A 22,637-nucleotide genomic window follows, 5' to 3' on the forward strand; every position below is an offset into this window, starting at 1 on the left:
CCTCCCAGCCCAGATTTCAGGCTTGCTATATCCAACAACTGATTGCATAAGCCAATTCTTGTATATAAAATCTTCTGTTGCTTCTGTTTTTCTGTAGAACTTTGACTAATACAGGGTGCATTCATGTAAGTTATGTTGAACTTTCATATGAGTTATAGACTCTAAGTTGCGTAAAGAGAGCTGTGACAAGATGGGGCAGGAACAGATTGTGATAACATGGTAAGATCCATGGATTGCCCTCAACATAACCACTGGAAAAGAGTAGAATGAAGGTTTTGTAAGATTTGATGATGATAAACTGAATTTTAAAAGATGAAATGGAAAGCCTTTTAGACAAAAAGGAAAATTGATTTGGACTGTGAAATATAAATTGGGGAATAGAAATAATATTCTGGGTTATGATACATGAATTAGAAAGCCTGGATTTCTGCTATTGATTGAATTAAGCAGGCATATGGAGAATAATGGAATTAGAATAGAATATTAGAATAATGTGGAGTGATCAGCAGTCTAGCTGTTTTCTGTTAATTTCTCTGGAAGTTACAGAGACCTAGGCAACTCATGTTCCCTGTGGAATCGGTTTTCCCAGTGAAGTAATAACAACAGCAATAATAATAATAAGAGTAATAATAATGGCAAGAAGAACAAGAGATGATAAAGAGCAGCTAGTGTTCCTATATTTTACACTATGTCTGATGCACAGATCAAAGCCTTGTCATATATTACCCATTTAATCTACTCACTGAAAATAAAATAATTATAGATAGCTCTTTCAAGGTGATGCAGATAAGAGGACTTTGAATGGAAATCCCTATTTCTCTGTTTCTGTTTTATTACTTATATTATGGAGATAAACAAACAGCATGATAGTCTAAACATACTCACCAGAGCTAAAAATGGTCAGAGTAACTAACCTGACCAGAGTTCACGTCTAGCTTTAGAGAAATAGGAATTATTATGGACAGAAGATGCCTAGAGAAGGAAATGGCATCCTGCTCCACAGTATTCTTGCCTGGAAAATCCCACAGACAGAGGAGCCTGGCAGGCTATAGTCCTTGGGTTTGCAAGGAGTCAGACATGACTGACTGAGCACACAGCCCATGGACTGAAGAGGATATATATGACATATACTATAGCTAATAAATGGGATCCTATCTGGATGTGGACAAGCTCTACCGTGTAACTCACATGTATCCCCCTCCTGCGTCAGTCAGAGTCCTTGGAGGAAACAGATGACATACATAAATGGGGTAACTGAAAACAATTTAATTAAGGAAAAACACAATTATTTACAAAGTTGTTGGCAGAGTTAAGGGAAACAAATGTTATAGTGAAGCATTCTTCCAAACAACAGCCGGGAGCTATGAGCACCCCAAGGCCTGAAGATGAAAACTGGGAGCAATGGTCAGAATACAGGGAGAGTAGCTCTGAGGTGGAGCCACCCTGCAGGAGTTGGGCCTTGGTTAGAGGGAAGCAGTGATCCTGTGGCCCAGACCCTTCCCTTCTCCCACCCTGCAGTCTTCCTCCAGAAGCTCGAAACCACACTGCAGATATCTCTAAACAAAGCAACTACTAGTAATATCACTTTAAAAAAGAAATTATTTATTTATTTGTTTGTTTTTGGCTGTGCTGGGTCCTCGTTGCTGCTTGGGCTTTTCTCTAGTTGCAGTAAGCGGACGCTACTCTCTAGCTGTGAGGCTTCTTAGTGTGGTGGCTTCTCTTACTGTGGAGCACAGGCTGTAGGGCATGCAGGCTTCAGTAGTTGTGACACATGGGCTCAGTATTGCAACTCCGGGCTCTAAAGCATAGGCTCAATAGTTGCGGGGCACAAGCTTAAGTTGCTCTGTGACATGTGGAATCTTCCTGGATCAGGGGTTGAACCTGTGACTCCTGCATTGGCAGGAAGATCCTTTACCACTGAGCCACCAGGGAAGCCCCTGTAAAGTCACTTTTAGTTCCTAAATTTTTGTATATCAGAGAAAGACCAGAGTATCTTGAAGGATAAAACATTCTTTGACAAAGCAGAAGAAAAACATAACATTTTTTTTACTATGACTTTTATCTTCTGCCATCAGAGTTTTATCATCTACAAACCACTCTACATAGACAAAATATGAAAACTATGTCTCAGAGAAGTTAGAGATACTGGCCCAGTGTTTAGTTACAAAATGACTAGGACAAGCTGCAAGGTCTTTCTTTCTAAAGCTAATGATCCCAAACTCCCTAGCTAAGTCTGTGAGTCTGTGTCTGTTTTGTAAATAAGATCATTTGTACACTTCCTCTTTTAAATTTCACATATAAGGGATATCATACTGATATTTCTCTTTCTCTGTCTGACTTACTTCACTCAGTGTGACGATCTGTGGGTCTGCCGATGTTGCTGCAGATGACATATTTCATTCTTTTTAGTGACTGAATAGTATTCTATTGTATATGTGTACCACATCTTTGGGCTTTCCAGGCAGCACTAGTGATAAAGAAGCTGCCTGCAATGCATGAGATATTGGTTCGATCCCTGGGTTGGGAAGATCCCCTAGAGGAGGGCATGGCAACCCACTCCAATATTCTTGCCTGGAGAATCTCATTGACAGAGGAGCCTAGCAGGATATAGTCCATAGGGTCACAATAAGTTGGACATGACTGAAGCAACTTGGCACACCACATCTTTATCCATTCATCTGTTGATGGACATTTAGGCTGATGTGTACACATTGCTATATTTAAAATGAGTTATCAATAGAGACCTACTGTATAGCATAGGGAACTCTGCTTAATGTTGTGTGGCAGCCTGGATGGGAGGGGAGTCTGGGGGAGAATGGATGTGTGTATGTGTATGGTTGAGTTGCTTTGCTATGAACCTGAAATTGTCACAACATTGTTATTTGGCTGTGTGTGCTAAGTTGCTTCAGTTGTGTCTGACTCTGCAACCCCACAGACTGGGACCCACCAGGATCCTCTAGCCATGGGATTCTCCAGGCAAGAATACTGGAGAGGGTTGCCATTTCCTCCTTCAGGGGGTCTTCCTGACCCAGGGTTCAAACCTGCATCTCTTACATCTCCTGCACTCACAAGTGGGTTCTTTACCACTAGCATCACCTAGGAAACCCTATTCAGCTATATTCCAATATAAAATAGAAAGTTTGAAAAAATAAAGGTAATGATCTTTCTATTGCAATACAGGTTCCACCAAAATGGGCTTCCCTGGTGGCTCAGATGGTAAAGAATTTCCCTGTAATGCAGGAGACCCAGGTTATCCCCTGGAGAAGGGAATGGCTAACCACTCAAGCATTCTTGCCTGGAGAATCTCATGGACAGAGGAGCCTGGTAGGTTCATGTGGTCACAAAGAGTTGGACAAAACTGAGCAACTAACACTTTCACTTTATTTCCCCCAGAATAATTGGTCACCGACTCCTGTTCCTACCTAAATTTGGCTTCTCACAGTGAGTTAATCTCACCTGAGGCAATTTTATTTTCATATTTCTACAAAAAATATATTCTAATCTTCTTTTTTTCTGTCTTCATTGTTTACTGGTTATATTTTTTTCCTGCTTTTTTCCTTGTGTCTCTCTCTTGGACTCAATTGAACATCATTTTTCTTTTATTAATAATTTCCTTCTGCAAATAAAAATGCTCAGGTCTTGAGCATTTAAAAAAATTCCTTAACCACCTGAATATTTTAACTGATATTATCACTTTCTAATCTATTACTGCTTCAAGTTTCTACTTTGAGCATTTCGCCAACATCATAAACATTATTTTAAAATTCACAACTAAAATTACTTCTCTTATTTCCCTAATCCTTTTCAATCTGCAGAATTCACTCTGAATTTTGACTGAACCATTCCGTTGAAGCTGCTTTCTTTAAAATAACCAGATTAGGAAAATTTATTCTCAAACTCTTTTTTTTCCTCTGTATTCATTCCCTAAAATGTGTCTACAGAATTTGTTTTGTTATCAGGAGTATCATTCTTGAAATGTTTTCTTCTTTGTCTTTCAGTAATGCCATACTGTTCTAGTTCCCTTAATTCTCATTCAATTTAGCTGTCCCCTTTGATGTGTCTATTCCTATTTTCCTTTTAAAAATGTAAGTTATTCATATCTGTTCTGCACTCTCTAGTCTAACTGCATATTTTTCTGAACTGTCTTCAGCACTCCCCCCATTCAGTTCTCATTTGTATAAATGTCATTATCACTCTTCCTTCTAATCATAATTCTTCACTTTCAACAACCTAGTGATAATTCTATTTGTGTGTTTTCTAAAGCATTTTCTTTTGATTATATAATTACAGAAAATATGCTGGAAAATTTTTCTGCAGCCAGGTATTTATTCTCCTCTTGGGTGATCGCAGTATATATTGCAGTATTTTAAGGTGCAGAGACATTCTTCAAAAGAAATGATTTTCTTTGATCAAATTAGGTGTTCTAGTGGTTTCACCAGAATCCCTCTCCCTTGCTGTCGCTTAGTTGCTAAGTCATGTCCAACTCTTTTGTGATCCCTGGCTCCACATCCATGAGGTTTCCCAGGCAAGAATATTCTAGTGGATTGCCATTTTCCTCTCCAGGGGATCTTCCCAACCCAGGGATTGAACCTGCATCTCCTGAATTGGCAGGTGGGTTCTTTACAGCTGAATCACCTGGGAAGCCTCTTTCTTTCTCATAAAATGCTGCTATTTGCCACCAGAAATTTGGCTCCATAGAAAACACACTGCAGGATGGTATTCCAAGTGAAGCTCCAAATTCCAGATAGAATTTCTCTGGATGGTTCCATTATGTTCCCATTAACTAACTAATCTAGTTTCAAAATATTGGTGTTATCTTTTCTTCTGTTCCCAATAGTCTAAACCTAACCACTCAATAAAATTGGTTAATTCTATTTTAACAAGACTCATACAGTCACTCCTCTTTCTTCCCATTTCCATGAATATTAACCTACACTGCAGACTATGTTTTGTCTCAGAAACAAAATTTCAGAACATAATTTTTATTTAGTTTTCTTATTTTCATAAGTTTAAGCCATGGTATTTTAAATTTACAAATTAAAATTTTCACTGGTAAAGCTAGTGAAGAGTAGAAATAATTTTATATATCATACTGGCATTTAAAAGAAACTTTCTAAGACATCACTATAATTACTCTAACAAGAAGGATTTCATCCTTCATGGAAGTATATATTAGATTTCTCTTAGGATGCTTAAAATCATAAAATATTTTTATTATCTTCATTAATTAATTAATTTATTTAATAAAACTTTGGAGGTGTTCAATTATGCCTGAGTTCATGACATGTATGGGAATATATAAAGATAAACACAGCTATGTCAGGCCATTATGCACACATGTATGTTTGTGTGTTCATTCCAAGTAAAACAACTGATTACTCTGGAGGAAAACTTACTCAGTGAAAGCTACCAAATAAGTGAAAAAAAGAAAAACTACCATGTAACAAAGTGCTTCTTTTAAATAAAGCATGATATATGTAGGTGACTATGATTATAAGCTATACAAGACTGGATTAAGATATTCATTTATTCCAGACATATATGTTGTGTTTACTATACCTGGTCTCAGGAATACTTCTCTCACCCCTCATTAACATATGCACAGATTAATTGCCACGTTAGGTCTTTATTCAACTACCTTAATTCCCCCTATGTCTGTGTTGGTGTGTGTTATATAGAACACAGTGGTTTAGACTTCATGATTTGAAATTGCACAGCATGGATTCAAACTCTTTCCTATTGATTAAGCTAACTTTTAGTAAGAGAAGTTAAAAATTCTTCCCACCACAGCAATGGTAGAAAATATTTTTTATCATAAGAGTTGTGAAAATTAGATTAAAATGCCTTGACACATAATACTTCCTCAGTCAGTGTTATCAGCTATTAAGTATTTATTATCATATCATCCATTTATCTCTCAAATATTGACTTTCTGTTAAATTATATATGTAGTGTATAGTTATTTTGGCCCACAGATTTCTATAACGTTGTGCATTAATTTTCTGTTGCTGCTATAGCAAATTATCACAGACTTTTTGGCTTAAAATAATTTAATTTTTTAAAATAATATAAATTTTATTAAGCTACAAATAGCTGTGAAAAGAAGAGAAGTGAAAAGCAAAGGTGAAAAGGAAAGATAAACTCATTTGAATGCAGAGTTCCAAAGAATAGCAAGGACAGATAAGAAAGCCTTCCTCAGCAATCAATGCAAAGAAATAGAGGAAAACAACAGAATGGGAAAGACTAGAGATCTCTTCAAGAAAATCAGATACCAAGGGAATATCTCATACAACGATGGGAACAATAAAGAGACAGAAATGATAGGGACCTAACAGAAGCAGAAGATATTAAGAAGAGGTGGAAAGAATACACAGAACTGTAAAAAAAAGATCTTCATGACCCAGGTAATCACGATGGTGTGATCTCTCACCTAGAGCCAGATATCCTGGAATGTGAAGTCAAGTGGGCCTTAGAAAGCATCACTACGAACAAAGCTAGTGGAGGTGATGGAATTCCAGTTGAGCTATTTTAAATCTTAAAAGGTGATGCTGTGAAAGTGCTGCCTAATTATGTCAGCAAATTTAGAAAACTCAGCAGTGACCACAGGACTGGAAAAGGTCAGTTTTCATTCTAATCCCAAAGAAAGGCAATGCCAAAGAATGTTCAAACTACCACACAATTGCACTCATATCACACGCTAGTAAAGTAATACTCAAAATTCTCAAAGCCAGGCTTCAGGAATACGTGAATCATGAACCTCCAGATGTTCAAGCTGGTTTTAGAAAAGACAGAGGAACCAGAGATCAAATTGCCAACATCCACAGGATCATAGAGAAAGCAAGAGAGTTCCAGAAAAATGTCTATTTCTGCTTTATTGACTATGCCAAAGCCTTTGACTGTGTGGATCACAATAAACTGTGGAAAATTCTGAAAGAGATAGGAATACCAGATCACCTGACCTGCCTCTTGAGAAATCTGTATGCAGGTCAGGAAGCAACAGTTAGAACTGGACATGGAACAACAGATTGGTTCCAAATAGGAAAAGGAGTATGCCGAGGCTCTATATTGTCACCCTGTTCATTTAACTTCTATGCAGAGTACATCATGAGAAACGCTGGGCTGAAAGAAGCACAAGCTGGAATAGAGATTGCTGGGAGAAATATCATAACCTCAGATATGCAGATGAAAAAACACACTCATGGCAGAAAGTGAAGAAGAACTAAAGAGCCTCTTGATGAAAGTGACAGAGGAGAGTGAAAAAGTTGGCTTAAATCTCAACATTCTGAAAACTGAGATCATGGTTTCCAGTCCCATCACTTCATCTCAAATAGATGGGGAAACAGTGGAAACAGTGGCAGACTTTATATTTTGGGGCTCCAAAATCACTGCAGTTTGTGACTGCAGCCATGAAGTTAAAAGACGCTTACTCCTTTGAAGGAAAGTTATGACCAACCTAGACTGCGTATTACAAAGCAGATACATTACTTTGTCAACAAAGGTCTGTCTAGTCAAAGGTATGGTTTTTCAGTAGTCATGTATGGATGTGAGAGTTGGACTATAAAGAAAGCTGAGTGCCGAAGAATTGATGCTTTTGAACTGTGGTATTGGAGAAGACTCTTGAGAGTCCCTTGGACTGCAAGAAGATCCAACCAGTTCATTCTGAAGGAGATCAGTCCTGGGTGTTGATTGGAAGTTCTGTTGTTGAAGCTGAAACTCCAATACTTTGTCCACCTGATGGGAAGAGCTGACTCATTTGAAAAGACCCTGATGCTGGGAAAGATTGAGGTCAGGAGGAGAAGGGGATGACAGATGATGAGATGCTTGGATGGCATCACCGACTCAATGGACATGAGTTTGTGTAAACTCTGGGAGTTGATGGACAGGGAGGCCTGGCATACTGTGGTTCATGTGGTTGCAAAGAGTCAGACACGACTGAGTGACTGAACTGAACTGAACTGAATAAACATTTCTGAATGTCAGAAGTTCAAAATGGCTCTTAACATACAATGTTGGCCAGGCTGCATTCTTTTTGGAGGCCATAGGAGAGAATCTGCCTTATGTAGACTGCAGAGGCCACCTACACCCTTAGCTCATGGTTCCGTCCTCTTTTATCAGTATTAGCGGAATAATATTTTCACATTTCTCCTTCTGAGTCTGACCTCTTCTAGAATGATCCTTGTGATTACATTGGGCCAACTTGATAATCCAGGATGATCCTATCTCAAAAACCTTTATTTTAATCACATCTGCAAAGTCCTGTCTACTTTGTAAAATATTTACACATTTCAGGGATTAAGAAGTGGACATCTTTGGGGGCCACTATTCTTTCTATCATATACAGGATCGATAGCTTTTGTGTTATTTTTAGTTTCTACAATGCTAGTGTATATATTCTGCATCTGAGGGTACAATAATTGTTGAGCAGATAAATCAGTAATGGAAGAATGAATAGTGAATAATAGAAAATCTTAGAAATACCTGGATTTCCTTTACTATTGCTGCTACTGCTACTGCTGCTAAGTCGCTTCAGTAGTGTCCGACTCTGTGCGACCCCATAGATGGTAGCCCACCAGGCTCCCCCGTCCCTGGGATTCTCCAGGCAAGAATACTGGAGTGGGTTGCCATTTCCTTCTTTATTGCTGTTACTACTTAATTATTCAAACCAGAGCTTCCTGCACTCTGCTAAAGTAGCAACTAACTCTTGGAAGATTTTGGCTTTTCTATCTATTTTAAAAAGGCTTACCTACATATTATAAATCAGCTTGGGACATAGCTCCAATAAGAACTGTGCTCTCAGGACATGCTTCCATCATTTCTTAAGCTCTCAACATGTATGTGCTGTAAGTACAATGGTAAGACCATTTTGAATAAATGACATGTGTCAGGTGTGTTTCTTCGAGGTGAATGCTGAAGTTTTCATCTTGAGTTGTGATGCTGCTTAGAACATTCTAAGTTGTAATTTGAACTTGAACACCCTTTTCACTTAGCAGAATGTCAAATTTTTTTCTGTATCAACTAAAGAGAGGCACTTAGCTCTAAATTCACGAAGGCTTAATATAATGTGTTTGATGTATCAGTTTAGATGCCAGCTGTTTACATAGATTGTGTTACTCATTGTACACCAACATCTTGCTTTAAGCTACAGTACAAGAGCTTTGCATTTGAATGTTTTATTTACTAACTGCTCAGAGTTGTTATTCAATATTCAGTTTCTACAGTTTCACAAAGCTCAGTGGAATTTTTGCTCATCAATTTAAACTTTAATCATGGCAAAGCAGTACATAGATAATGATTTATTGGTTCAAAATAGAACCATGAAATGACATGAAAAATGTTCATATCTTGATTGAAATATGAACATTTACAAGGTTATTATATTTAATTCACTTCATGTCAGCAGCACAAATAGAGTTTTCAGTGTTATATCCCTGTATTCATTTGCATCACAAACTCTCAGACTGAAGGCTGTTGTCTCAAGCAGTTCAGACAGCTGTAGGCAGAAAACTCTGTATGTGACATTGCTTGTTATTTACATTTTTTATAGATAAATCTAAAATTTAAAATTCTTATAATCAGCTAGAGTTATTTGTTTGAAAGAACACTCCCTATACCATGATACTGACTTAAAACTCTTTAACAGAATTGAATTATATAAGAAATATCCTCAGTGGAAGTTTTACTAAGTTCAAACCTGTCTATAGGATGCTTTATTTGGAATGTAGACATTTTGGTAAACATGAAATTTATGATCACATATACAAAAATACTGATAGATGTAGTTACCAAGCAGATTTTTTTGGTTCCTTAGTTAATGCCTATGGAAAGGAGTAATAGAATTGCCAAGAATATTGTTAAGTATATCCAAAGGCTAATTCTTACTTATATCCCAAAAACAAAAGGGAAAAAAACAAAGCCTGTTGAAAAATTGTGGGAAATTGGACCTGCTTTTGGAGAAGGCAATGGCAACCCACTCCAGTACTCTTGCCTGGAAAATCCCATGGACAGAGGAGCCTGGTAGGCTGCAGTCCATGGGGTCGCAAAGAGTTGGAGACAACTGAGTGATTTCACTTTCATTTTTCACTTTCATGCATTGGAGAAGGAAGTGGCAACCCACTCCAGTGTTCTTGCCTGGAGAATCCCAGGGACAGGGGAACCTGGTGGGCTGCCGTCTATGGGGTCGTGCAGAGTCGGACACAACTGAAGTGACTTAGCAGCAGCAGGACCTGCTTTGGCGTAAAGGAGGTAATCCAGACGGTGACCTCTGTTTTCCTTTCTTGTTGTTCTTGTTGAGTTGCTCAGTTGTGTTGGACTCTTTGCGACCCCATGGATGGCAGCATGCCAGGCTTCCTTGTTCTTTACTGTCTCCCAGAGCTTGCTCAGACTCATGTCCATCAAGTCAGTGATGCCATCCAAGCATCTCATCCTCTGCAGTCACCTTCTCCTCCTGCCTTCAATCTTTCCCAGCATCTGGGTCTTTTCTAATGAATCAGCTCTTTGCATCAGGTGGCCAAAGTATTGGAGTTTCAGCTTCAGCATCAGTCCTTCCAATGAATATTCAGGACTGATTTCCTTTAGGATTGACTAGTTTGATCTCCTTGTAGTCCAAGGGACTCTCAAAAGTCTTTTCCAACACCACAGTTCAAGAGTATCTGTTCTTTGGTGCTCAGCTTACTTTATGGTCCAATTCTCACATCCATACGTGACTACTGGAAAAACCATAGCTTTGATGAAACAGACCTTTGTTGGCAAAGTAATGTTTCTGCTTTTTAATACACTGTCTAGGTTTGTCATAGCTTCTCTTCCAAGGAGCACACATCTTTTAATTTCATGGCTGTAGTCATCATCAGCAGTGATTTTGGAGCCCAAGAAAATAAGCTCAAGAAAATCACTATTTCCATTGTTTTCTTATCTATTTGCCATGAAGTGACGGGACCAGATGCCATGATTTTTTTGAATGTTGAGTTTTAAGCCAACTTTTTCACTCTCTTCTTTCACCTTCAACAAGAGACTCTTTAGTTGCTTTTAGCTTCCTTCTGTAATGGTGGTGTCATCTACATATCTGAGGTTATTGATATTTCTCCTGGCAGCCTTGATAGCAGTTTATGCTTCATCTAGCTTGACATTTGAAATGATGTACTCTGCATATAAGCTAAATAAGCAAGTTTCAATATACAGCATTGATGTACTCCTTTCCCCCCTTTTAACCAGGCTTTGTTCCATATCCGGGCTACCTGTTGTTTCTTGACCTGTATACAGGTTTCACAGGATGCAGGTAAGGTGGTCTGGCATTTGCATTGTTTTAAGAATTTTCTGCAGTTTGTTGTGATCCACACAGTCAATGGCTTTAACATTGTCAATGGAGCAGAAGTAGATGTTCATCTGGAATTCTCTTGCTTTTTCTATGATCCAACAGATGTTGGCAGTTTGATCCCTCTGGCTTTTCTAAATGCAGCTTGAACATCTGGAATTTCTCAGTTCATGTTCTGTTGAAGCCTAGCTTGGAGAATTTTGAGCATTACTTTTCTGTCTTCCTAATGTTATCTTAAGCACCACTGTGCTATTATAGGTTTTGGGGGACGCTTGTAGTCCCATCAGTTGATGCTGTCACTGTGCTTCTGCAGTGAATCATTCTTTCATTTTCCTTCCCAGTGTTACAGTTCATTATTTTTTCTGGAGATATTTAGAACACTTTGTCTCTGGACACTGACGTGGGCCCTTTGGAAATGTCTTTTGAAAAACCTGAATACCACCATCCCTTGCTTTTCTGAAAAAGTAGCTTACTTTGGAAAACAACTGCAGATGTCAGAAACATGATCCTTACAGTTTTTCAGGGGAACTCTCTCTTTATACCAATCACATTTATATCAATTACAGGAGACATGGGGGGAATCCCTGGGTTGGGAAGATTGTCCAGAGGAGGGCATGGCAACCAACTCCAGTATTCATGCCTGAATTCCTTGAACAGGCAGGCTCCAGTCCACAGTGTTACAGAGTCTGACACAATGGAAACAACTGAGCACACACACATTTATTTAATCCAGAAGGAGCCTAATGGAGTAACCAAATGTCACAGTTTCCTCCTCACAGTCCCGTTTTGCCCCTGTTACCTCATATAATTATTAATAGCTCTTCCAGATGGTGAAGTGGTAAAGAATCCACCTGCATTGTAGGAGACAGAGGTTTGATCCCTGGGTCAGGAAAAGATCTGGAGTAGGAAATGTAACCCACTTCAATATTCTTGCCTGGAAAATTCCATGGACAGAAGAATCTAGTAGGCTGTAGTCTATAGGGTCTCAAAGAGTTGGACAGAGCTGAGAGACTGAACACATACACACACACCTGATACTCACAAACATTTCCTAATAGGATGATAAATTATATGATCACATAAAACTTAACAGCCTAATACTTAAAATCCTAAAAAAAACCTTCATTGTTGAGAAGAAAATGCTTCCTGAACTAAAAAGACTCCTAGAATTTGTGCAACTTTTACTATCCTATTAGAAAAAGAGTCATGAATTTTGAAGAACAATCTTTGAGAACTGATCTATTTGATGTGTATATTGCTTGGTCTAGTCTGACAGTTTCATTAAATTGGTGTAATTTTCTTTGGCAGAAAAGTGATTGTATCTAATTTCAGAGCCAAATCTCTTGAGAATCCTAAGCTAACAATTGCAATATGAGAAGCTTATCAACTATTTAAATTTTATGTTAAGGATTTGTTGCACTTAATGGAATTTTTTAAAGATTTTAAAATTTTAGAGAAGAGTGAAATAGGAGACATTTGCTTATAAATTACTATTCTGAGGGAACATTACAAACTCCAACATTAAAAGGATTTTATACTTGTGTTTGCCTACCATCAATGTTCTTGACTTTATATGTTTATTATCATCTAGTAATATGTAGAATTTTTTAATGAAATGACATAGCTGAATTAATATTAATAGTAACCAAATTAAAACACAAGAATCCACTGGTTTTGTTTGTATCTGCATTATAGTTTAATAGCACTGTGGACTTGAGGAAAATAGTGATAGAACACATGATTTTTCCCCTACAGAAATCGTGGCATCAAAAATAACATCACAATCACCATAATTAATAACAGTACCTGTTATAGTCCTGACAGGGAACAGAAGTAAATCTCAAATGGGGTATTTTGAAGAGAGTTAGATAAAGGAGCAATTTTCAAAAGTTATAGAGGAAGTGCAGTCAGGTATAGAGAAACCACAAGAGATAATTCAACATTGTGGGCTTGTAACAGAAGGGCTCTTATGACCCAGAAACTCCCAGATAGTGAGTCCAGGTAATAATCAAGCCTCACTTTTCCAATTTTACGTCTGGTTCTCCCTAATGGCCGAAGTCACCAGAGTTTGAGAAGTCTTACCATACAGACTTCAATTTCCCAGGGTAGGGAGTAGGGTGGAAACTCATGCAGAGTAGCTCTTTAGGAGAAAATATAGGACATCTAGCAAAAACTCTCAGAGGAGGCAATGGCACCCCACTCCAGTACTCTTGCCTGGAAAATGCCATGGACAGAGGGGCCTGGTAGGCTGCAGTCCATGGGGTCACTAAGAGTTGGACACGACTAAGAGACTTCACTTTCACTTTTTACTTTCATGCATTGGAAAAGGAAATGGCAATGCACTCCAGTGTTCTTGCCTGGAGAATCCCAGGGACGAGGGAGCCTGGTGGGCTGCCATCTATGGGGTCACACAGAGTTGGACATGACTGAAGTGACTCAGCAGCAGCAGCAAAAACTCTCATCAACTTATCAGGACTGACTTCTTTGAACACTTACTGGATATATATGCCAAGTAACTTAATCTATACAACAATGATATAGAATTGTGCATTTCCTTCTCATTTTATAGATGAAACTCAAACTATTTAAGTAAATTTTTCAAGGTTGTAACTTTACTAATAGGAAAATTTTAATAAAACCCAAATCTGTTTAAAAACACTAAGCACATTACTTTCCTTGAAGGTTTCAGATAGCTGATGCAGACTGGCATAACTGGTGGAACTCTCTCTAGTCCTTCAACACATGGGTTGGAAGTTCTTAACCTGGTAGTTTACAAAGGCTTATTTTCAGGTGGGCAGAGGTTCGCATTGGTGCAGATGGCTTCTAATTGTTGATGCCTGGGTATGTGCATATGTGCTGTCATGTCCCACTCTTTGTGATCCTTTGAACTGTAGTCCACCTGGCTCCTCTGTCCATGGGATTATCCAGGCAAGAATACTGGAGTAGATTGCCATGCCCTCCTCCAGGGGATCTTCCTGACCCAGGGTTGGAACCCACATCTCCTGTGTCTCCTGCATTGCACGAGGATTCTTTACAGCTTAAACCACTGGGTAGGGGTCTTTAATCCTCAGAAAACATGCCATTTTGTTATTCAAGCTTGAATGTAGCTTTAGAAGTTTTGTCCGCAGAGGAGTTTCTCAGCCTTGGCACTATCGACTATTAGGGCTGGACAATTGCTTGTTGCGTGTATGGGGAAATTTCCTGTGCATTGTAGTATCCCACTAGACATCAGTAGTACCTTCCTTCCAGCTGTGACAATCAAGAATGTCTCTGGATGTTGACAAGTGTCTGACATTAATTGGGGGAATTCTTGGTCATTATTTCTTCAAATATTTCTTCTGTTCTTTTTCTCTTTTAGTATTTTCATTAAACCTATATTTCAACTTGTATATATGTCCCACAGTTGTTGGATATCTTGTTCCAGGTTTTTAGTCTTTTTTTTTCACTTTTGAAAGTTTCTATCAACATATTCTCAAATTCAGAGATTCTTTCCTCAGTTGTGTCCAGTCTACTAATGAGCCCACCCAAGTCACTCTTCATTTCTTTTATATCTTTTGTTCTCTAGCATTTCTTTTTTATTCCTTCTTAGGATTTCCATCACTCTGTTTATATTATCCTTCTGTTTTTAAATGTGGTGTACTTTTCTTTCTTAGAACTCATACCATGTTAATCATAGTTGTTTTAAGTTCCTGGTCTGATAGTTTCACCATTCCTGCCATATCTGCTTTTGGTTCTGATGGTTACTGTCTTCAAACTGTTTCTTTTCTGTTTAGTATGCCTTGTAACTTTTTAATTGAAATCAGCCATGATATGCTAGGTAAGAGGAACTCTGATAAATAGGATTTTAATGATATGGTGGTAAAGTGTGGGGGGAGGGAAAATGTTCTATATTTCAAGATTAGTTCTCAGTCTTTTAGTGAACCTGTGCCCCAAGCTGTGAACTTTACAAGTGCCTTTAGTTCCCCATTCTCCTTATCTGTCTCTGCCTTCAGTAGAACAAAGATGGCAAGAGAGGGCTGAAGTGATATATTTCTTTTCTCCCAGGTCAATTGGGCCCTGAGGAGCCCCAGTAGATTAGCCTCAGATTTTAAAATGTTTCATTATTGGTAGGCCTTACTAGACCTTGAGCCTCAGTATATGCTTATTGTGATACATCAGCATATGCTAAATGAGACACCCATAGGTGCCATGACAATTCCATGGCTAACCATAAAAGGTCCTAAAGTAGGTAGTGGCACAATTCGTGGATATCCCCACCTTCCTCAAAATAGCTGGAATACTTCTCCCATTCATTAGTCTATGAAATTACCCACCAATATAAAAAATGCAACCCCATACCCTGGTACTTTCTGCCTCCGAGATGGCCTGCAGTCTATCTATAAATTGTGTACCTCCCAGAATAACTTCTTTCTCTTCTTGCAGGAAAGAATTCATGAGCTTACAAGAGCAAGCTATAGTGACTCTTTGCCACCCCATGGATTGTAACCTGCCATAACTGTCCATGGGCATTCTCCAGGCAAGAATACTGGAGTGAGTTGCCATGCTCTCCTCCAAGGGAATAAGAAGTTTTAAAACACTTGCTGTGAGAACTTGGTAGAGCTCCAGGAAGTAAAATGTGGTCACTATTTTACACTCACACTCAAAAAATGTGGTGACCCCCTATTACTTGGCTCCACTGAAATTTTTAATGCTGAGATTTTTTCATGCTGAGCCTCCAACAATCCACAATTACAGTTCAGGTTTTCCTACCTCTGCACTGGTTCCTGAGGCAGTTTCTGCTCATGGGTCTCCTCTTAGTCAGTAGTGATTCTTTTTATCCACTTGTCTGTCTCTCCTATTTTGATGAAAGTGATTTGTCTTTTGACTTCACTTCTCTGACAGATTTAAGAAGAATTGTTGAGTTTTTCAGTTTGTTCAGGTTTTTATTTGTTAGAGTGTATTGATGGCTTCCTTGCATGCTGGAGCAGAAACTGGAAGTCTGGGGACTGCTTTTTTAACCAAGGGTAAATTTCATGACTTTGTGGAGGTGAGGCTAGACTTTACAAATGGCCTGAGATAAATGGCAAGTATACATGAAGGGCCTTAAGCAAGGCCTGCAGGCTACAGCTTGATAATGAATTCTATTTGCAGTCCGTATGTATGTGTGCACTTGCATGTGTACACATGTGTGTTAACACATGTACACACACATGCACCCTAGCTTTAGCTGATGTGTGGCTGGCAGAGATGGCTTAAATAAAACTAAGGCAAGCATTTAAGCAGGGTTTCATATTGCTGCAGAGTATTAAGGAAGCCCTAACTCTTAGATTTTAGTGCTAGGCATTCTTGGACAACTTTAGATAGGTGGCTCTAATTTAATTCTATAGAGGTAACTATGAATCGACTAGAAAACTTTGGGTTCATATGGTTTATTCATAGATTCTTAGGCATCACTCTTTATTCCTTGAAATCAAATTGGTTCTCATTCACCACCCATAAAAAGTGGTTGATTATGAAATAGTGATATACTGTCTATTAAAATAATGTGCCATTTTTATGACATCAAGTAGAGAAACAAATTATTGCAAAATAATATAGCAGCATTAATAGTCTGGGTCTGGAATACTTGAATCTTTAGAGTCAGATTTGCTTAAAAACGGAGACGAAACTAGATGGATTTAAGAGTGCTTCGGTCTTATGATTAGGATGAAAATGGTACAGGAATAAAAACAAAATAAAACAGATCAGGCTGATTAAATTGGAGGAAGAGAGATATTCTTAAGGAAAAGATTGAGATCTAATCTATCTTAGAGGATAGCTTAGAAGTACCTAAGAGGAAAATTATATCTTGAAGTTCAGTCTAAACTGATAAGCACTGGTACATAACTACTTTTTAAAAGGCCATTAAAATAAAGAAGCATTTTAAATGCAATTGAGAAATAGTGACTAATGCCCAAAGAAATTTAACAGGGAAGAACAAAATATTCCAGAGTAGATGTAAATGACTCCCACAAAGAACATCAGGGTTCAAGAAACCATTGAGAGACACCCTTGAAAGCTATGACTTAAGGATCCATGCTAAGAACAGCCCATTAAAGATTATGACAAGCATAGCTAGAAGTTAAAAACTCTAGCTATATTTGAGAGAGGAAGGTCTGAGGATTGGAATATAGACATTAAAGGTGGGGATGATGCGATCACCTGTATCTTGGGGGAACATGCCCAGGCTGAGAGAAGATACAACAAAGTTATCAATGACAGATAAAGTCTGTGTCTGAAATAGACGTTGAGCTGAAGCAAGAGTACCTCCCAGCTAGAGCTATGCAACTTAGGAAAGTAGAGGAAAATCACATTTATTAGATATATTTGACATTGAATAATAATTTCTGAAGCTCTGAAGGAATTGTGCCCATTCCAGTGGGAGACCCCAGGGACAGTGGCTGAAAGAATACCTGCTCTCTCCAGATGCTGGGATACCCTCTGAAACATGTGACTTAGAAGGACTTAGAACCTACGCTCTGACTTTTCTCTTCCTCCAATGGTTTCCCCAGAAGCCCACATGGTTTACTCTCAAAGTTACCTAACGAGTCATTTGCTTAAATGGGACCTTTTCAATGAGGCTTAGCCTTACTACTCTATTTAAAACTATCATCTATTGCTCTTATGGTTTTTACTTAGTACATGTATTTTTTTTCCCCGATAGTACATTTGAGAACTTTATATAACTTATTAATATTATTATGAATTGCTTATTTTGTCACATTATCTAGAATATAAGATTCATGAGAGCAGAGATATTTGATATGTTTTATTAACTAGTGTATCCTAAGATTTTAAGAAAGTGCCTGATACATAGGAGTCTTTCAGCAAATATTTGTTTAATGAATACAATTTGCTTAAGTACATTTTGTACTTATGACACTTGGAAATAAACTATTACAACTTCTGGGACTCTACTGGCATCACACGTTTCCAGAGAGGAATTACTAGCTCCTACCAAGCATAAAAACCCCTTTGACAGAAAATTAACAGATTGAGAGAATTGGCTGAATGATTTTAGGATTTAAATTAAGACTTTAAAACTTTAGTCATTAATTCACAAGAAGAGGATTTTATTTTCAACTTTAATTTATGGCATACTTAACATCATTGCAGTTTAATCTTTGAATTTCTTCCTAAAAAGTACTAGAAAATTTGTATTAAATTATAATGTATCCCAGCATTTTGACAAAGGTTTTGTTGTGAAAAAATATTTGGACATCTTTTTTACCAGACGTTCCTGATATTATTTGAATTTATTGAGTTCATTCTGATATAATATCAATTCTAATTGATATAACATTATGAATAATATGATTGGACTTAATTTGCTTTAAAATTAGTACAAAGAATAAATTTTTTACTAACAGTATAGACTGCTCTTGGAATTAATGTAGTGAATATACTGTTTTGATTCAAGCATCCTGTATCCTGCATTGAACATAGACTGGTGATTCGTTTCTTACATGGTAGTATACATGTTTCAATGCCATTCTCCCAAATCATCCCACCCTCTCCCTCTCCCACAGAGTCCAAAAGTCTGCTTTACACATCTGTGTCTCTTTTGCTGTCTCGCATACAGGGTTATCCTTACCATCTTTCTAAATTCCATATATATGTGTTAGTATACTGTATTGGTATTTTTCTTTCTGGCTTACTTCACTCTGTATAATCAGCTCCAGTTTCATCCATCTCTTTAGAACTGATTCAAATGTATTCTTTTTAATGGCTGAGTAATACTCCATTGTGTATATGTCCCACAGCTTTCTTATCCATTCATCTGCTGATGGACATCTAGGTTGTTTCCATGTCCTGGCTATTATAAACTGTGCTGCGATGAACATTGGGGTACACGTGTCTCTTTCAATTCTGTTTCCTCAGTGTGTATGCCCAGAAGTGGGATTGCTAGGTCATAAGGCAGTTCTATTTCCAGTTTTTTAAGGAATCTCCACACTGTTCTCCATAGTGGCTGTACTAGTTTCCATTCCCACCAACAGTGTAGGAGGGTTCCCTTTTCTCCACACCCTCTCCAGCATTTATTGCTTGCAGACTTTTGGATCTCAGACATTCTGACTGGTGTGAAGTGGTACCTCATTGTGGTCTTGATTTGCGTTTCTCTAATGATGAGTGATGTTGAGAATCTTTTCATGTGTTTGTTAGCCATCCATATGTCTTCTTTGGAGAAATGTCTATTTAGTTCTTTGGCCCATTGTTTGATTGGGTCTTTTATTTTTCTGGAATAGAGCTGCATAAGTTGCTTGTATATTTTTGAGGTTAGTTGTTTGTCAGTTGCTTCATTTGCTATTATTTTCTCCCATTCAGAAGGCTGTCTTTTCACCTTGCTTATATTTTCCTTTGTTGTGCAGAAGCTTTTAATTTTAATTAGATCCCATTTGTTTATTTTTGCTTTTATTTCTATTATTCTGGGAGGTGGATCATAGAGGATCCTGCTGTGATTTATGTCGGAGAGTGTTTTGCCTATGTTCTCCTCTAGGAGTTTTATAGTTTCTGGTCTTACATTTAGATCTTTAATCCATTTTGAGTTTATTTTTGTGTGCGATGTTAGAAAGTTATCTAGTTTCATTCTTTCACAAATGGTTGACCAGTTTTCCCAGCACCACTTGTTAAAGAGACTGTCTTTACTCCATTGTATATTCTTTCCTCCTTTGTCAAAGATAAAGTATCCATAGATGTGTGGATTTATCTCTGGGCTTTCTATTTTGTTCCATTGATCTATACGTCTATCTTTGTGCCAGTACCATACTGTCTTGATGACTGTGGCTTTGTAGTAGAGCCGGAAGTCAGGCAAGTTGATTCCTCCAGTTCCATTCTTCTTTCTCAAGATTGCTATGGCTATTTGAGGTTTTTTGTATTTCCATACAAATCTTGAAATTATTTGTTCTAGTTCTGTGAAAAATACCACTGGTAGTTTGATAGGGATTGCATTGAATCTGTTGGTTGCTTTGGGTAATATACTCATTTTCACTATATTGATTCTTCCCATCCATGAACATGGTATATTTCTCCATCTGTTAGTGTCCTCTTTGATTTCTTTCATCAGTGTTTTATAGTTTTCTATATATAGGTCTTTAGTTTCTTTAGGTAGACTTATTCCTAAGTATTTTATTCTTTTCGTTGCAATGGTGAATGGAATTGTTTCCTTAATTTCTTTTTCTACTTTCTCATTATTCGTGTATAGGAATGCAAGGGATTTCTGTGTGTTGATTTTATATCCTGCAACTTTACTCTATTCATTGATGAGCTCTAGTAATTTTCTGGTGGAGTCTTTAGGGTTTTCCATGTAGAGGATCATGTCATGTGGAAACAGTGAGAGTTTTACTTCCTCTTTTCCAATTTTGATTCCTTTATTTCTTTTTCTGCTCTGATTGCTGTGCCCAAAACTTCTAGAACTATGTTGAATAGTAGCAGTGAAAGTGGGCACCCTTGTCTTGTTCCTGACTTTAGGGGAAATGCTTTCAATTTTTCATCATTGAGGATAATGTTTGCTGTGGGTTTGTCATACATAGCTTTTATTATGTTGAGGTATGTTCCTTCTATTCCTGCTTTCTGGAGGGTTTTTATCATAAATGGATGTTGAATTTTGTCAAAGGCCTTCTCTGCCTCTATTGAGATAATCATATGGCTTTTATTTTTCAGTTTGTTAATGTGGTGAATTACATTGATTGATTTGTGGATATTGAAGAATCCTTGCATCCCTGGGATAAAGCCCACTTGGTCATGGTGTATGATCTTTTTAATGTGTTGTTGGATTCTGATTGCTAGAATTTTGTTGAGGATGTTTACATCTATGTTCATCAGTGACATTGGCCTGTAGTTTTCTTTTTTGTGTGTGGCATCTTTGTCAGGTTTTGGTATTAGGGTGATGGTGGCCTCATAGAATGAGTTTGGAAGTTTACCTTCCTCTGCAATTTTCTGGAAGAGTTTGAGGAGGATAGGCGTTAGCTCTTCTTGAAATTTTTGGTAGAATTCAGCTGTGAAGCCATCTGGACATGGACTTTTGTTTCCTGGATTTTTCTGATTACAGTTTCAATTTCCGTGCTTGTGATGGGTCTGTTAAGATTTTCTATTTCTTCCTGGTTCAGGTTTGGAAAGTTGTACTTTTCTAAGAATTTGTCCATTTCTTCCACGTTGTCCATTTAATTGGTATATAATTGCTGATAGTAGTCTCTTATGATCCTTTGTATTTCTGTGTTGTCTGTTGTGATCTCTCCATTTTCATTTCTAATTTTATTGATTTGATTTTTCTCCCCTTGTTTCTTGATGAATCTGGCTAATGGTTTGGCAATTTTATTTATCCTTTCAAAGAACCAGCTTTTGGCTTTGTTGATTTTTGCTATGGTCTCTTTTGTTTCTTTTGCATTTATTTCTGTCCTAATTTTTAAGATTTCTTTCCTTCTACTAACCCTGGGGTTCTCCATTTCTTCTTTTTCTAGTTGCTTTAGGTGTAGAGTTAGGTTATTTATTTGACTTTTTTCTTGTTTCTTGAGGTATGCCTGTATTGCTATGAACTTTCCTCTTAGCACTGCTTTTATAGTGTCCCATAGGTTTTGGGTTGTTGTGTTTTCATTTTCATTCATTTCTATGCATATTTTGATTTCTTTTTTGATTTCTTCTGTGATTTGTTGGTTATTCAGAAGTGTGTTGTTCAGCATCCATATTTTGGAATTTTTAGCAGTTTTTCTCCTGTAATTGAGATCTAATCTTAATGCATTATGGTCAGAAAAGATGGTTGGAATGATTTTGATTTTTTTGAATTTATCAAGGTTAGATTTATGGCCCAGGATGTTATCTATGCTGGAGAAGGTTCCAAGAGCACTTGAGAAAAAGGTGAAATTCATTGTTTTGGGGTGAAATGTCCTATAGATATCAGTTAGGTCTAACTGGTCTATTGTATCATTTAAAGTTTGCATTTCTTTGTTAATTTTCTGTTTAGTTGATCTGTCCATAGGTGTGAGTGGGGTATTAAAGTCTCCCACTATTATTGTGTTATTGTTAATTTCCCCTTTATACTTGTTAGCATTCATCTTACATACTGTGGTGCTCCTATGTTGGGTGCATATATATTTATAATTGTTATATCTTCTTCTTGGATTGATCCTTTGATCATTATGTAGTGGCCTTCTTTGTCTCTTTTCACAGCCTTTGTTTTAAAGTCTATTTTATTGGATGTGAGTATTGCCACTCCTGCTTTCTTTTAGTCTCTATTTGCGTGGAATATCTTTTTCCAACCCTTCTCTTTCAGTCTGTATGTGTCCGTTATTTTGAGGTGGGTCTCTTGTAGGCAGCATAT

The sequence above is a fragment of the Capra hircus genome, chromosome 14 (genome assembly GCF_001704415.2).
Source record: "Capra hircus breed San Clemente chromosome 14, ASM170441v1, whole genome shotgun sequence".
Classification (NCBI taxonomy): domain Eukaryota; kingdom Metazoa; phylum Chordata; class Mammalia; order Artiodactyla; family Bovidae; genus Capra; species Capra hircus.